This window comes from Protopterus annectens, chromosome 7.part1 (assembly GCF_019279795.1).
Source record: "Protopterus annectens isolate FY-2018-M chromosome 7.part1, PAN1.0, whole genome shotgun sequence".
NCBI lineage: Eukaryota > Metazoa > Chordata > Ceratodontiformes > Protopteridae > Protopterus > Protopterus annectens.
In genome coordinates this window covers 336,779,461-336,797,438 of record NC_056740.1, presented here as the reverse complement: position 1 = coordinate 336,797,438, position 17,978 = coordinate 336,779,461, and the positions used below count along the sequence as shown (strand labels likewise).

At 43.1% G+C, this 17,978-nt stretch overlaps 1 protein-coding gene across 4 annotated transcripts in view; it reads right to left on the bottom strand.

Moving 5' to 3' along the window:
- Window positions 1-17,978, bottom strand: part of LOC122807756 — an 815,279-nt gene that overhangs the window by 597,994 nt on the left and 199,307 nt on the right. The gene's annotated exons all lie outside the window — the stretch shown is intronic.

The following is a 17,978-nucleotide window of genomic DNA, read 5'->3' as shown; positions in this document are numbered from 1 at the left end:
CGGAAGCCGGTACCTGCACAGCGGCTCCGGACCCATCCGAAGGAGCATTGTCCGAAGGTCCTGCAATAGAAATAATCAAAGGCCTAGTTGGCTCCTCGTGGGAGTCCGTTTCGGCCATCGGTTCTGAAATGGCCGACGACAGGGGCTGCAAAAGTGCCTCACTGACGACGGCCGAACCTGAAGCTGGCTCCGCTTGTGCGATCTCGTCAGATTTGGACCTCGGAGGCCTGTCTTTGTCCTTGCGTCGTTTGTGAACTCCGGTAGCCGGAACCGTATCCGACGACATTTTGTAGTTAAAACGCCTACCGAAGTAATGAAATGCAAAATCGTACCTTCGTTTAATTGTACGTTGATTGAATCTAGCACAAAACCGACAACTAGCTACATCGTGGTCAGGGCCTAAGCAAGGAATACAGTAAGAATGAAAATCTTATGAGGTATTTGCTTCCCACATGAAATGCAATTATTAACTTTTTCTGACATCGGACTGGAGCAAGAAAAAGTTTCCCCAACAGGGTACTTAGCTTTGAGTGGAGAAGAAAGTCTTCGGACTGAAGTTTTTCAGAAAAAATTGTCAGGAGTCAGCCGACCGGCACTTGCGAACTGCTATCACCGCATGGCAAGAAAGACTGGAGAACATGGCATCGGCTGTCAGCTTTGTACTCCTGGCGCTCTGACGTCAGAGAGCATGGCTGAACAGCCGACACCGGACCCAGACTTTGGGATTCTGGCCGACTGAGGACTGCCTGCCGGCAGGAGAGAACCCTACAGTCATGACTGCAACAGTGAAACACGATGAACATCTTGTTTAGCTTTGAGTGGTGCAAAATGGGTCTCCCAGTGCCCTCTTTTCTTGGGACTAGAAACATCCTTGACTAGAAAACTTTTCCTTCTTGTTCTGTAGGTACTGGCTGAATGGATATTAGCTGAAGTAGCCCCCTGAGGATAGGTGGTAAGAGGCTTTCTTGCTCTTATGGTGGTTTTGGAATGCAGAAGAAGGATGATACTTCTCTGAATTCAATATAGTACGTCTTCTTTATGATTTTGAAGATCCACTTGTCCCAGGTGATGAACTTCCACTTGTTTAGGAAGCAGGAAGGCTAGCCCCAGTGGCTGAAGATTCTCTCCGCAGTGGTTGGATTGAGGGACCACTCTTGAGGCAGGAAGATACATCTGCTCAGTTTGTCTGCAATCATGTTGGAATCCCCAGGAATGTGCGTTGCTATCAGAAAGTGGTTGGAAGCTAACGCCCATTGCCAAATTCTCACGGCCTCTTGACACAATGGCTAGGACTTAATTCCCCCTTGTTTGTTGATGTACAAGACCACTGACATATTGTCAGACTGGATAGCAATTGTTCCTAATGGGAGGACAGATTGGAATGCCTGCAAAGCTAGAAACACTGCCCTCCGTTCTAGAACACTGATATGCAGATTGGCCTCTAAGGTTGACCACATACCTTGAACTGTCTTTCCCTGAAAATACCCCACCCCCACCCTATCAGGGAAGCGTCCATGGTCACTGTGGCCTTGGGATGAGATGGGGAAAAAGGGTGACTCCATAGGTCTTCCTTTGACTTCATCCACCAAGTTAAATCTTGCTTGCATATGTTTGTTATGCAGATCTGGAAGAACATAGGATGATGCACCGGGTACCACTGTGTTAGAAGGAGCCACTGAAGGAGCCTCATGTGTAATCTCGCTACAGGAACTATTGTGATCGATGCTGCCACTGATCCTAGAAGTTGGAGGACAGCCCGAGACAGAACTTTGTCTTGACAGAGTATCACCCGGAGTTGGGACCTTAGCCTTTCCACAGTCTGTGATCTGGGAGGGACACCGGGCAAGATTGGGTACTGAAAGTTGCTCCTACAAATTCCAAGGTTTGAAAATGGGTCAGCTTGCATTTTCTCAGTTTACAGAGATTCATAGGAATTCTGCCAGTGTTAGAATGTACTCTAGGGGCGTCACCAGTAGACGCTTGGTGGGGGCAGTAAGGAGCCAATCGTCTAAGTATGGCAATACCTGGAATCCTTGTAGTCTCAAGCGAGCTGTTACCACTGTCATGCATTTAGTGAACACTCTGGGGGCTGTAGAGAGTCCAAAGGGCACTGCACGGAATTGGTAGTGAGTGGCTCCCAGCAGGAAGTGAAGGAATCTTCTGGAGCATTTGTCCATTTTTATGTGGTAATACACATCCTGAAGATCTACAGAGCACATCCAATCATCCTTCTCCAGAAAGGGGAGAATAGACTGAACCGTGACCATCCTGAATTTGTTTAGTTGACAAATTTGTTCAGAATGCTGAGATCCAAAATTGGTCTCCGGTCCCCTGTCGTTTATGGCACTAAAAGAATCTTGAGTAGAATCCAGATTCTATTTGGTCTGGTGGGACTGCATGGATTACTCTTTTTTGAGACAGCTTTCTTATCTCTTGAGCTGCTGTTTCCCTTTGACTGGGTGGAACATCGGAAATTTGTCTTGATGACTTTGTGTAAATGTTGAATGGTATGTGATAACCTCTGGCTATTATCTTCTGCACCCAAGCATCTGTGGTTATTGCTTGCCAGGCTGGGAGGTGCAGAGAGAAACGTCTCCCGACCACTTCCAGAGGAAAGCAATCAGGCCAGTCTAAAGGAGCACTGGTAGGGCTGTCAAGAGAAAGAATCCCTGGACCCCTGGTTATGTGGACCCCTTCTGCCTTTGTAGGGGCATAAACTCGCCACGTGAGTCTGGAAAGGACCCTGGGATTTCTTGTGCCACATCTTTTCACTCCTCTGATTCCTAGAGTAGGGACACTGGGGGGGGGGGGGGACGTATGCCTACAGCAGACAGGGTTTTGCCGTCCTTCACACACCTGGCTAACGTGTCTTTCACTTTCGGGCCAAAAAGGAAACAGGCTTCCACTGGAGCATTAAGAAAGAAAGAAAGACTTAAAAGGGTCTGCAAAATCACAAAGTTGTATCCAGGCATGACATCTCATGACAACGCCTGAACCCACAGCTCTAGCCGCCCATTTGTTAGCGTGAGAAATTAACCACATGGTCGAGTTGGATATGGATTCCAGGGTCGCAAGCTGCGAGGCAACTTTGTCATATACTTTGTCAGAGACAGCTCCTGCTAAGGTTTTGGAGAGTTCTGAGACTGGGCCCTCTCAAGCCTAGTAAAATGTGCCAGATAGTTCAATGACCGAATGACAAAGGTTGATGAGGCAAACACTCACTTCCCTAACCTGTCCACCATCCAAAACTCTCTGTTTGGGGGATGGACAATCTGGGTTTCCTCAGCGAGCTCTTTCCTACCAGCTACCGCCACCACCATAGCGTCTACTGGTAGGTCCTAGGACCAGTGTGAACTTTCCTCAGGGAGGATAAAATTTTGTCTGGTCTCCATGAGATCAGTTCAACAGTATCAGGACTTTTCCATGCACGCTGCACAACAAGCTGGACTAGCTTGTCTACAGCCGGGCTCACCCAGGAAGTAGAGGGTCGAGTATGAAAAGCCTGCAAGAATACAGACTCCTCTGAGGAAGAGTTGTTGGGCTTCCAGTCTTCCCACTGTTTCAAAATTTCCAGTATGTCTCCAAAGGAGACATCTTCAGGGGTAACCATGGGGACCCCTCCCCTTCATCAAAGTCCATATCTTCGGTGAGGGACTCCTCAGGGGAGTCCACGTGCTTCCTCTTGCACGTCCTCTTGCGTGGTACCTCTTCAGCGGAGGCTTCTGATGAGGACTCCAAAGAAGGGGTACCCTGCGGTAGGGTATCTTAAGGCTATTGTGCTTGATGTCCAGATGTGGTGGCCTGTGTCAGCTGTGGAAGACATATCTGGTATTCCGACGACAACAGTTTGCCTACAGATGCAAGGGCCTTCTCAATCACTTGGAAAGCTGGCCCGCCTGAAGAGGGATGGGAGCCCGAAACCGAGAAGGACAACCTCGGAACCGGGGTCACACCCTGCTTCAATGGGGCCGCTCCCAAGGAGGGAGCCTCAAGGGGACTTGGTACTGTCAGGACTTCCAGAACCGTAGTAGACGGCGCCGTGGAAAAAATAGGTGCTGTACTAGGGGCCATGGTGCCTGCAGTCCAGTCACACTCCTGAGGATGGCCCGGCTCTAAACAAGCCGAAGACCAAAGTGTTAGCTCCAGAACCACAGTGAGGTCCACCAGTGTAACCGAAGATTTACTTTTTTATTTAATTTTACATTTGTTAACCAGGATAGTCAGACTGCACATGTGTCCATTTACAGCGGAGGCCCAGGGAGAAAAGCTCCAAATTAATATACACAAGTAGTGAAACATTATATTGTAGAAAAAGCTCTACAACAATTTACATCAATAATAAACATATTTTTGTACAACTTATATTGTAGAAAAAGCTCTACAACAAATTACATTAATAATAAATATATTATTGTACAAGTGACAAACACGCAAATAACTGGTCAAAGGTACATTTCATAGTAAGAAAGCAAAAGTGAAAATTAACCCAAAATAGGGGATTCATTTATTGCAGTGGGGGTTCCTGAGTTTGTAGCAGAACGTCCGGAGACTGCATCTGCATCATTTATGTGCAGTTTCAAAGATAGGGGTCTTATGTGATGTATGGGCATAACCAAGAATTTAACAGGTGTGCTTTGAGAGAGCTTCTGAACAGTGCGGTTGAAAGAGCTGAGGTCAGAGAGGTGGGAAGGTTGTTCCAGTTTCTAGGAATGTTGTAGGAGAACAGAGCTTTTCCTGCAGAGTTATTGGCTTTAGAGATACAGAGGAGAGATTTTTCTGAGGAGCGGAGGGGATGATTTGCTATGTACTGGGTTAGGAGTTTGTTTAGGGATGGGGTTTTGTCAGGATGTTTTACAATACTGTAGGCAAATATTTGTTGATAGTTAAGTAGTTGGGGGATTTCTAACCATTTAAGTTCTCGTAGTGCCTGACAATGATAGGTTTTGGAAGTGCAATTATTAGCACATTTGGCAATTTTATTGTAGCAGGACTCGAGTTGTTCAAGGTCCTGTTTTCTAGTGTGGGTAAGGATAGATGTGGCATACATGAGTGTAGAAAGTAGGTGTGTTTGGGTGAGTGTGATGCGTGCCTGATCAAATAGGAATTTTTTGTGTCTGTAAAGGGTACCCATTTTCATGTGGACATTTTTTGATTGTTTTTGATATATGGATGTCAAATAGCAGTTTATTATCAATTGTTACTCCAAGTAGTTTGGTGTGGTTGGAGGGGGAGATGTTAGTACCATTTTTGGATGTGATTGTAAAAGGAGGTTGGGTGGTTTTAGTTTTATTAGGAGCAAATATGAGTAATTTGGTCTTGTTGGGATTGAGGATGAGTTGGGTCTGGGTCGGGTCTGAGCAGACTGGTCTATCGGTACCAGGGTCTCAAGACCAGCAACATATGTGGGGAAAGTGCCTGAATAACTACAGCTGGTGCCGAACATGGAACAAACACTGGAGGCAAAATAGGTGCTGCAGATATTGTCGGTGCCATGGCTGGGAACAGATAGAGGCGTCGGTGCTGAGAGCTTCAATGCCTGCAAAGAGGTGAAAGGAGGAGAATATGATGGAGTCCGTGGAGATAGACTCCCAACTCCAGATGGGAGGGGAGTTCTGGAAGATGTTGCAATCCCTCTGACCATCAGCAGTTGATCCACAAGACGCAGCACATCCAGTTCCGAGAGGCTCCTGGTTGATCGGGTCGATATTCCCGACAGGGAGTGAGGTCATTCCAAAAAAGGGCTGTACTACTGCCCAAAGAAAGGCTCCACCATGGGCGAGTATCGGGTCTGAGCATACTGGCCTATCGGTACCAGGGTATCAAGACCAGCAACATGTGTGGGGAAAGTGTCCAGTGCCTGAGTAACTACAGCTGGTGCCGAATATGGAACAGACACTGGAGGCAAAATAGGTGCCATAGACACTGTCGGTGCCATGGCTGGGGTCATAATTTTTAAAGACGCCACCAAAGTAGACCCCAATAGCTTAGGTAACGAAGACGGCACCATGGAGGGTGGTTGAGGCCCTGAAGCCAAAGTGGTTGGATTCAACTCTGGTATTTTCTGTTTGGGTTCATGCTTCTTATCACCAAGGAATGAGGAAGGAACTGAATGAGGTCTTTTTTTGTGTGTGGAAGAGCCCTCCGACCCAGAAACAGCCTATGAGAAAGGTGGTTTTAGAAGACCATTTAGTATAAGCTTGTTCTTTCTCTCGTTCAGAGTACGAGAGCTGAACAATGGTATCAAGATTACCTCGAAAGGTAAGGAGGGAGAAGACACAGAGAGAGGGGGGGGGCCTGTACCAATGATGGTACTAAAAAATACCAAGTTGGTAAGGGAAACCCGGAAAAACAGTAAAATATGGGTAAAAGTTTAGCGATCAAACAAGGAAGACAGTAATAATGGTAAAAAGTAGAAAAATTAAGAAAAAGGTTTTAGAAATGTATATTTCTAAGGTACTTACCTGAGAGTTGGCTAACGAGATCTGAGGTAACAGGTAGAGGGAACTATGGGTAAAGCTTAGCTCGAGAGTATTTTGGCTGGTACGAGCTTGTTACATGGCTGACTCGGTTCTGAGGATGGAACTAACACCCATCAGTAAGAAATGAATGAAGATTAACAACATCAAATCAGTGCATTTAATCTGGTCCTGTACAGACACTGGAAACTGGTGGACTGGTTGTTCTTGGTGCCTTTTTCCTTGGCAATAACTTTACCTTCTTCTTGCAAGATTGAATTCCTCCCCTATCCCACAACTCCCTGCTCCTGATTCCATCTCCAGTTATTCCACCATCAACTTTTGTTTGGCAGCCATTTCCAATTTCCACCAAGATTTTAATTCCCTAACCTTAGCCTCTCAGAAAGTCTGTAAAGCCTTCCTTAAAGGCATTTTCTTTTTTTGACTTCCTGTTAAGGATCCCGCACCACCCTGGATTTAAACTTTATTTTAGAGGCTTTGAGTATGACAATGAAGGTTCAGTGCCAAAGCAAGAAATGTGCTAGGCCAACACTTAAGTTGTTGCACATACGTTGTCCAGAAATCCTACGCGTGACTGACCATTTTCAAATGCTGAAGACAAAGTCGCAGCTTACATGCAGAGCATAATGATGACAAGACCAATAACTACAAATCTAAACAAGCTACTAATAAAGATTCACAGTTATAAGTTATCTGCCATGTGCAAAATGGATGGCCAAACTGTTGAACACAAACCAAAAAGCTCAAGCATAAATATTACACTGGAAAAACATAATAGTGTGCTGGAAAGGATCGAGGAAAAAGAACACTCCATAATTTAAAAAGTTTAATGCACTCGGTAAAATCACAAAGACGTAAGAAAGTTTAGAGTCATATACCATTTCTGTAGACTACTGCAGTTGTGTAACAGCAAATTACGGGTGTATAAATATTTTATTTTAGCATAATTCTGTTTGTCCATTTTTTTTGGAACTAACCTTGTTTTTTAAGTTAATGTATTTTAGTGTATTTTTTACAGAACACCTTATCATTTTTTTAAATATATGCCTTGCTGTTATATACACTGGTTCAGTTTTAATGCTGTGGATTTAAGAAACTGATTACTGTTTAAATTAAAGTATCAATTAATCAATAAGGGCAGCTATTTAAGTGTTATTAGTTAGGTATCATTGTTCTGATGAAGTCTTAAATAAAAAGATAAAAACGTGGTTTGGTACGAGGCGTTAACCTCTTTACTTCTCTATGATCTTATGGGTTGCATTAAACTTTTTAAATTATCTGTCGGAGTGTTCTTTTCCCTCGATCTGTTCCAGCACACTATTTTGTTTTTCCTGAGTTTTGGAAGTGTGCAAGGCTAAATTTTCTTGTTGATAAATATTATACTCTCAGAGCAAAGCTGTCAGATCATGACGGCTTATTGTTGTATCAAGACAAGCACTTTACCCCTAATCATCCTGCATATCCATTATAAGTCCCTACAACCTGGTCAATAAAGTGCTTATTGGTGAGTGTTAACCAGAATGAAGAACATAGAACCAGCTGAACCAATCTGAGCCAATAACAACCACATCAGTGTCTAGTAAATATATTCTTGTACCAAAAACAGATATACTTTCAAGTCAAGCGTGGAAGTTTGAGTTTGAATACTAGCAGTACAATCCACTGTTTCTGATCCATTTGTTTTTTATTTAGGGACTATAAAACTTCTAAAATTTTCCTTTTCCAGGTTCTCAATCTATTTGTAGTTTCAGCTGGAATAGTCCTTATATAACAAAGAGTGGGACAGCAGCTCATGCTCTGGAACATCTCCGATACCATCACCAAATTACAAGGACAGTTATGTAAACTTATCTGTTTCTTTTAACTTTATGCTTTCTACTCTGTTTAGCAATATTTAAAAACAGCAGTACTGCCCACATACAATGTTTATATGCCTTTGCAGAACTTTCTCTTAAAGAGGGAGATGTGATGATAAGTGATATAAAGCAGTTATTGTACTTATTTACATTGTCCATATGCAAAATAAGTGTTGCCCTTTCAAGAAGTTACCTAGTCCATAACGCATTGCGAAATCTAAGTAACTGTCAGTTGGGAGTGAGGTGCTAAAGTGTTATAATTTATGATGACTGCCATGTTGTTACGAATGTAAGTTACCCATTTGTTTGAATCTCTGGTGTAAATGCTTCGGGGAACATAAGTAAAAACTACTGATAATCATTTAATGTTACATTAGTGAGACCGGACAATTTTTCAATGAAAATCCCTCCCCACAATGACCTTGTTCTGTTAACCTCCAGTACAGCCTTATCTATAAGCAGTGACATTCCCTTCTGTTTAATGCTCTGTAAACTAACGTATGAGTCTTATTTTATGTACATTGATAATAAAAAAAGAAGTTATGTACTCACCATAACATTCCATCTGTGTTGTACATTTTCATTCTTCCTCAGCTGTTGGGTTCGAATCCAAGCTTTGGATTTGACTCAGCCGTTACTAAAGTTTGTGGTAACCAAGAAAAGCTCTCAAGCTTCTCCCTTACCCATAATGCACCAACCCCTAACATACCTCAGATCTTGTTTGCTGATTTACATAAAGTAATATCTGCCAAAATGCATGCATATAGATATATAAATCCATATAAACCCTACAGAAGGAACTATATCTGGAGCTCAACATAAAGGACAGTGGTGTCCTTGCTATATCTCGTTCTTCCACAAGTCTGATGTTGAAAGCGTTGGGGGTGGGGGGGTGGGAAGCTGAGGAACAATGAAAACAGACAACACAGATGGAACGTTATGGGGAGTACATAACTTCTTTATCTGATGTTGTCAATATTCACTCTACCCTTAACTGATGGGACAGAGTCCCCAGCTACCTAAAATGTCGGGTGGACTCTAACAAAGGGTATTCCTGTGCAAAGTTCAGCCAAAGACTGCTCTACCCTTCAAGACCAGATCCAATTTGTAATGAGTGATAAAGGTATGAGGATTGGTCCAGGGTGCAGTCGTATATATATCGTCCATGGAAGCCCTGGAGAGAAACACTGAAGAAGTTGCCATGGACTTAGATGAATGGGCTCTTAAAGGTTTAGCTAAGGTTAGACCCAACCTGTTATAGATAAAAGAAAAAAACACTAACTGAACCAAATAAACACTGAAAGTGAAAGGTGTGTTTCCGCAGAGACTCCAACTCATGGTAACAGACAAACAACAGTGTATAAAAGACTTGAATCACTCCAACAACATAGTTTTAGTGCTTTAGTTTTAATCACCACAAAACTTCTTCAGATAAAACAGTTTACAAAAGAAATATAATCCATCAGCCATCTGGCTACAGTTACTTTTGTAACTGGTTTGTCCAATTTCAAATCTGCAAAAGAGATGAACAATTGATCTATCTTCCTGATTTATTTTGTCCTATGTAAGTAAAAATGTAATTGTCTGTGAACATCCAATAAATGCAAGCCATATTCACCTTTGTTTTCAAATTTAGGAAAGAATACTGGCAAATTAATGAACTGATTGATACTGGATTCTCACACCATCCTGGGAAGGAAAGACGCATTGTTAAGTAATATAACTCTATCCTTATGAAAGATCAACTAAGGAGGTTTCAATGACAATGCCTGAAGTTCTGAAATTCTTCTGGCAGAGGTAATGACCACTAGAAAGATAATTTTCCAGGTCAGGAACTTAAGATTGCATTTAGCCGCTAATTCAAAGGGGAAATGAATTAAGACCTGCAGTACCAAGTTCAAATCCCATGGTAGAGTAAGATCTTTATAAGGAGGTCTGTATAAGAGAGTGCCTCTCAAGAATGCTTTACAAAGTTTAGAAGATGCCAGAGAAGAATTTTCAAACCCAATATGAAAATTTGATATTGCTGCCAACTGAACTTTAATGGTACAGGAGAGAGCCCCCTCATTAAGGATTAATGCCACAAATTCAAGTATGTAATGTATCGCAGCTGAAAAGGGATCAATGTGTTTTGTTCAGCCCAGCAAACAAACCTTTTCCACTTACTTGTATAAAGCTTTCTTGTAAATGGTTTATGTGAAGACAAAAGAATATGACGGACAGGGAAAGAGAGCATTGGTTGTCTGGCTGTTAATGGAATTGGAGAAACCACCCTGTTAGCTTGAGGTTTGAGATATCCAGATGAACCATATTTGCCAGATGCGACAGGAGGTCTGGAATCGGATTCAGAATCCAAGGTAAGCAAAGTAGATTAGGCCATAGGAACGGGAACCAAATTTGACAAGGCCAGTAAGATGCAATGAGAATGACTTTGCTCTTCAACCTGTCAGCTTTATGCAGAAATTTTGGAATCTGGGGAACTGGCAGGTAAGCATAAAGTAGACCAGGGGACCAATTGTGAAGTATAGGTTCTCTTGGTGATTTCCCTGAGGGGGATTAGGCAAAGTAGCTGCCGCAACAGTTATTAAGGGGAGAAGCAAAAAGATCGTAGCAAGGCTAGCCTCATTGATCGAAAATAATTTCCGCCACTTTCATGTTGCGGGACCACTCGTGAGGTAGAAGAATGCACCTGCTCAATTTGTCTATCATGCTGGACTTCCCTGGAATGTGCATTGCTATCAGAAAGTAGTTGGACAAGATCGCCCACTGTCACAATCTGAGTGTTTCTTGGCACAAGGGGTAAGATCTGCTCCCTCTGTTTGTTGATGTACCAAACTACCAACATACTGTCCATTTGAATCGCAACTGCCCCTAAAGGGAGAGTGTCCTGGAAGGCTTGCAACTGTAAGAGCACTGCTCTTATCTCTAGGACATTGATATGCATGTTAGCCTCTTCAGAGGACCAAGTGCTTTGGACTGTTCTCTAAAAAAAGTGCCCCCACCCAATCTGAGAAGCATCCATGGTCACTATGGCCTTGGGCTGAGGAAGAATGACAAGACAGCCTTGTAGAACTTGATCTGAGTAAATCCATCACCAGAGGTATCTCTTGCATGCCTGAGTGATTCTTATTTGTGCTGACATGCGCTGGCAAAGAATCGACCATTGTGTTGCTAGCATCTACTGAGGAATTCTCATATGAAATCTTGCCAGAGGAACTACAATTATGGAAGCTGACAATGACCCCAAGGCTTGAAGGATCAACCGGGCTTAAATGCTGGTACTGCAAATTATTTTTCTGATCTGGAATCTGATAGTCTGTACTCCTGAGAGAGAAAGAGAAGCTGTCGCTGACATCGTATTGAAGACTGCTCCTATGAATCGAAGGTCTGAGTTGGTTGTAGCTGAGACTTCTCGTAATTTATGGTTATCCCCAGATCAGAACAAATTTGAAGTACCTGATCCCTTGCTCTTGCTATAACATGCCTGGTCGGGGCAGTAATGAGCCAGTCATCTAGATATGGAAACATGTGGATTCCCTGCAGTCTCAAGTGAGCTGCTACCACTGCCATGGAGTTGGTAAACACCCTGGGGGCTGTGGTGAGGCCAAAGGGCAGTGCTCTGAACTGATAGTGACTGGCTCCCAGCTGGAAATAGGTTCATAGGTTCATAGATTAGTACTAAGCTAACTGCCCTTGCGAGCCATTTTAAGCCTAGCCCAATTATCCCTTGTGAGACTCAAACCTTGCACCTTGTCTTTATAAGGCAAACACCTTAACCATTAGGCCACCCTCCCTAAATGTGAATACATTCTGCACTGTCCATTCATCTTCATGTGATAGTATGCATCCTGAAGGTTTATTGAGCACATCCAGTCATCCTTGCCCAGGAAGGGTAGAATGGACTGAGCCGTGACCATCCAAAACTTTGTATGTCGAATTGTCTTGTTTAAGATGCTGGGATCCAAAATTGGTCTCCAGCTCCTGTTTTCTTTGGCACTAAAAAGAATCTTGAGTAAGCTCCAGATTCTATCTGGTTTGGTGGGACCTCCTGAACGACTCTTTTTTTCTAGAAGCTTTTGTATTTCTAGTGCTGCTACTTTCCTCTGACTGGGTGGAATTATCAGGAATTTTGCATACAGTTGGGGATGGAAGGGAAAAGGGAATTATATAACCTCTGGAAATAATCCTCTGCACCCAAATATCTCTTGTTATATCTAACCAGATTCTCCAATGCGGAGATAGTCGACTCCTGACTGCCTCCAGAAGTGGACAAATGGGCCTCCTTTCAGGAGTGCTGGTAGGGTCTGTCGGAGAAAGAATCTCTGGACCCCTAGTTTTCCAAGCCTCCTTTGTCACAGGGGCATCATCGTTCATTAGAGCTCCCCCCCTGCCCCTAGGGGAACTTTCTCCACATATACCTTGGAAAGGACCCTGGGACTTCTTGAAAAACATTTCCTGACCAGCTCATTGATTATTAGAAAAGGATCTTTGAGGGGAAGAAAAACTTATGCCCACTGCAGAGAGGGTCTTTCCATCCTTCTCACACCTGGATAATGCGCCCATCACTTTTGGGCCAAACAATGAACTGTCATCAAAAGGTGCATTGACGAACGGGGACATAAAAGGCTCCGCAAAATCACATAAACCCATCCAGGCATACTTCCTGATGGAAATGCCTAAACCCCTGTCCTAGAGGCACTTTCAGCTGCATGTGAAATAAGCCTAAAGAATGAATCTGAAATGGACTGGAGGGTAGACAACTGACAGGCAACAGACGATTGGTCCTCTGCAATGGAAGGGATTTTGAAAGTTCCTTGATCAAGTCCCTTTATAACCTAGTAAAATGTGCCAAATAGTTCAGCAACCTAGGAGCGAAGGTCGCTGATGCATAGACATGGTTCTCAAACCTGTCCATCACCCAAGACTCCCTGTTAGGGGGATGAACAGAGGAACTTTGTTCAGCAAGCTCCTTCCTGGTGGCCACCACCACAACCACAGCATCCACGAGTACCCCTTTACTCCAATAATCCTTCCCGAAAGGGGGAGCCAAAATCCGATCTGGCCTCTTAGGGATTGACTCAACTGAGTCATGCTCCTTCCACGCCCACTGGAGACCAAATCAATGACCTCATCAGCGGACAGAGTAGATGGACCAGCTCCAAAGGCCTCCAGAAATACTTATTCCTCTGGTGAAGGGTTGCTGGAGGTCCAACCACCTCTCTGCTTCAGGATCTCAAGGATGTCTCCAAATGAGATGTCTTCCAGAAGTGATCATGGGGACCCTTCTCCTTCATCAAAATTAGTATCCTCAGTGACTAACTCTTGGGGAGAGTCCAAGTGTCGCCTCTTGCACTTTTTCTTCCTAGGGACTTCCTCAGTGGGGTGTTCCAGAGAAGTGTCAGAAGAAATTGTGAAACCCTGCTGGGTGGTCAGGGTCTCAAGCTGAATGTCCCTGTGGCGTATAATGATGGACTCCAAGTAGAGAGACGTGTGGGAACTAGATTAAAGATTAGAGGAAGTTGGATCCGTCAATCCTGTCGGAGCAGAAAATACCCTCTTTACTACTTCGAATGCAGACCGCTCCGGACAGAAGAAAGACCTCAGCCCTGGGAAGGCAAGCTTCTGGACCGTTGTCTCCCTCTGCCCCAAAAGCAATCTCCCCAAGGAGGAATATGGAGCCAAGCCAAAGCACCAAGGCGCAGAGATGGCTCTGAAACCCTTGGAGTCGACTCCAACAACTCGGACACGACAAGGAAGCTTCGGCTCCAACAGTCATCTAGATCCAACAATGTCAGAGCTAGTGCACTCACAGTTAGCTTCAGATCAGAAGATAAAGTTATCTTTGGGTTTCCAACCAGACGGACCCGGAAGGCTTGGATCCAGGGGCTCTAAGACAACCAGAATAATCAAAGAAGGAGCAAGAAGTGTTAGTGTGGTAGATGGAAAAGCCTCCTGACCTGAGGCGGTAGGAGCCAGTAAAACGCCCATCTGAATCTACGCTGAGAGAAACTTCCTCATCATCCTGTCCATATCTTCCTCAGTCAAACTCCTGGATGAACAAGACCAGGCAAGGGAAAGTGACTTGGATCTGCGCTTTTCCAAAAAATGGGAGGGAACCCTGGAAGGCACTGGATCGTACATAGGGGGATACCTGGTCATTGGAGGAATTATCAGACTGAAGTAGTGGGATCCATGGGTTTCTTTGTTGGATCTGAGGAAGTAGGATCCACTAATTTCTGCTTTGGATCTGAAGGGGAGGAGCTTTGAGATGTTTTCAGATGCGAGTTTGTTCTCTTCCTTGACGGCTCCAAAGGTGGATTCAAGGAAGCAGAAGGCTTAGGACACATAGTTAAGGACTCCTTAGCTTTAATTTTGGGGGACTGACTCCCAGATATAGGAAGATGGCAGTAAATCTTTGAGGTTTTTTCTATCAACAAAAGCCCTGGGGTTGAAATCCTTACAAATAGAACAATCCTCCTGAAGATGTCAAGGGCCTAAACAATAAACGCAAAGAGTATGAGAATCTGAAAGAGGCAATTTGTGCCCACATTTCAGATACTTTTTAAATCCAGAAGGTCCTTTCTCTGACATGCTGGTGACTAAAGGGAAAAAATAGTAAGACAGAAGGAAAACCTTATTTTTTTATATAAAGGGTACAGGAAAGGAAAAATGGATTACCAACAATGGTAAACAATAATTACAATAATGTAAGAAGGTAAGGGAATAATATGTAAATATATATATATATATATATATATATATATAAAGAGAGATTAAAGAGAAAAGCTACACTTATCTTTAAGGAAACTCGAGAGCGAAGGGTGACCACGTCTTTCTGCAAAACGGGGCAAACAAGATCTGGGGTATGTTAGGGGTTAGCGCATTATGGGTAAGGGAGAAGCTCACGAGCTTTTTGAGTCACCACGAGCTTTAGTAACAGCCGAGTCGGATCTGAGGCTTGGATCCAAACCCAACAATTGAGGACAGAATGAAAACTGACAGCATCAGATCTGAATTTATGTGCTTACCATAATGCCAGACTTTCATTATCCCTAGTCTGTCCACTTCGACTGATATAATAATCTGCCTCTTAGTAGACATGACTCTATAACTTCTGCTTCTCCAGAGCTCAAGCTCCTTCCCTTCTTCCACGGTGCAGCTGTCTCTCACTGCAGATCTCAGATCGAGTTTGCAAACCTAATCTAAAAGAACTACAGGTAAGAAAAAGCAATTATAGCTGGAGGACAGGCAGCAAGAAAAGATCTACAAGGACTGCCCGAAGATGTCAGGATGGTGAAACTTTGGAGGGGAAAGGTGGATAGCTTGTTGAAGCAGACAGGCTACGAATAATGAAGATCCATTGTTAAAGAAGTATGTATCTTCTGTGTAGAGCGTAGAGCATAGAGCACCCTAATTACGTTAAAAATACGGCTAAATTATATCCTGGGTCAGCATTCCTATACAGCAAGGCCCAACCTGGGATAAATAGCTTGACTGAACCCCCCCCCTCCCCAAATGGAACTGGCAACTATGCCGTGTTCTACACAAATGCTTTATACAAACACCTGAACAACTGCAATGACTTGGCCGTACCTGACCGAACTAAAATAAGCTCCTCACAGAAGAGCAAACCTGTCTAGTGGACAACTGCCACTAACAGGCTTTACAATAAGAGGAAGAAATTGCTATCTAAGAATAAGAGGGAGCAAGCCCTAAACTGGAAACACTCCATTCTCAGCTTAAACAAGCAAATAAGGCTTCTTGTGAAGTCCTCCAAAGCTAACTACAAATCCAGATTTGCTTCCTCAACTACGAACAACCATAAGGCGTTCTTTAGTTACATCTGTAACCTACAAGGAAAGGCCCAGATCTGTGCAGAGCTGGTAGTTAATGATACCGCATAAACCAAGCCTGTGAACATTGTTAACCTGTTAACCAACAGGTTCTTTGAAAACTTCACTCCCCTGTCCCTGCCAGATTTGCCCCAAGACATCCTTACCACCTATTCTCTTCCTTCTATCTCTAAAGAGCAGCTCATGAACACCCTCTCTAATGTCAAAAACACAGCATCCATGGGACCTGAGAACATCACAGGCTGTGTCCTACATGGGCTCAGACAAGAATTATCAACACTATTGGGTACTCTTTTCAATCATAGTCTAAGCACTGGCTTTATCACAGCTGAATGGAAAATGACCACCATTATCCCCTTGCACAAATGTGGTGCTAGCCTTATAAATCTCCATGCACTACAAAGAATTATTAATGGGTCAGCAGATCGTAACCCTGTATTATGTGCTCTCGACATGGATGCCAAGATTCACCTCTCAAGCTTCACTCTCCAAGGTAAATTTCTTAGCATCCATGTCTCAAGGTTATGAGCGCTGACCTGCTCATAATATTCTATATCTGATATTAATTCCATGGGTCCAGTTCAACTGGAGGAACAGAATCTCCAACTATCAAATTCCTGGGTGGCAGTATGACAGTATATCCTTGTGGATGGTAAGGTCCAAAGAAGGACCTAGACCTTAAGATCACATCAAGTTTGTAATGATTGACAAAGGCATGCAGTCCATATTGTTACACTGCAGGTATCATCAATGGATGAGTTCCTGAAAAAGACCAAGGAAGTTGCAATAGGCCTTATGGAATATGCACTGCCATCTGTACAGAATAACACTGAAAACTTTATGACCTAGCTTGGAAAAGGAATAAGAAATGAAAAAAATACTTGTCTTTTCTGAAATATTTAGTGGGATGCAGGTAAAAATGCAGCTGTCTATGAACATACAGTAAGTTAAGCAAATATTCTCCTCTATTAGAATGGATCAGAAAAAAAGACCAGAAGATAAAAGGTATGAGACATCATATGTTCTGTAGCAGCCATAGGCATAAAGGAGGTAATGGTTCTGAAAAATATTATGCCTTTTTAAAAAAACAAATAAGAAGGCCTCAAAGAGAGAGCAAGTAATTCCAAGATTCACCTGGCTGAAATGATGGCTACCAGTAATAAGGTTTTCCAAAAGGGGTATCTGAAGTTACAAGCAGAAACCAGTTTGAAGGGGATACAAGTCAAAACCTTTGAAAGGAAGTTTAAATCTAGGGTGGCGCAGGATCCTTAACTGGAGGTCACAAAAGGAAAATGCCTTTAAGGAAGACTTTACAGACTTTCTGAGAGGCTAAATTTATGGAATTAAAATCTTAGTGAAGTTGTAAATGGCTGATGAACTTTGATGGTGGAATAACTGGAGCTAGAACCAACAGCACGGATTTGTGGGACAGAAGAGAAGGTCAATCTTACAAGAAGTTATTAACAAGGAAAAAGATGACAAAGGCAATCAGTCTATCCGTTTCTAGTGCCCATACAAGACCAGATTAAATATACTGTTTCCACCAGCAAAATCTTGGAGTGTACGTAGAACTTTAAGTCTTCTTATAAATTCCAAATCTGTATCTGTTAATATTATTAAAGATGCGCTCTTAGTTCACATTACAAACAAAACTAACATTGAAAATATAAATGCATCTTCATGGTACATAACAGCGTTAATAAAACAGTCACAAAGAATTTGTTTGCAAATGTCACCTATCAGTTACACCACATAAATGAGATTAGAGAAAAAATAGCTAAAAATAACTAAAC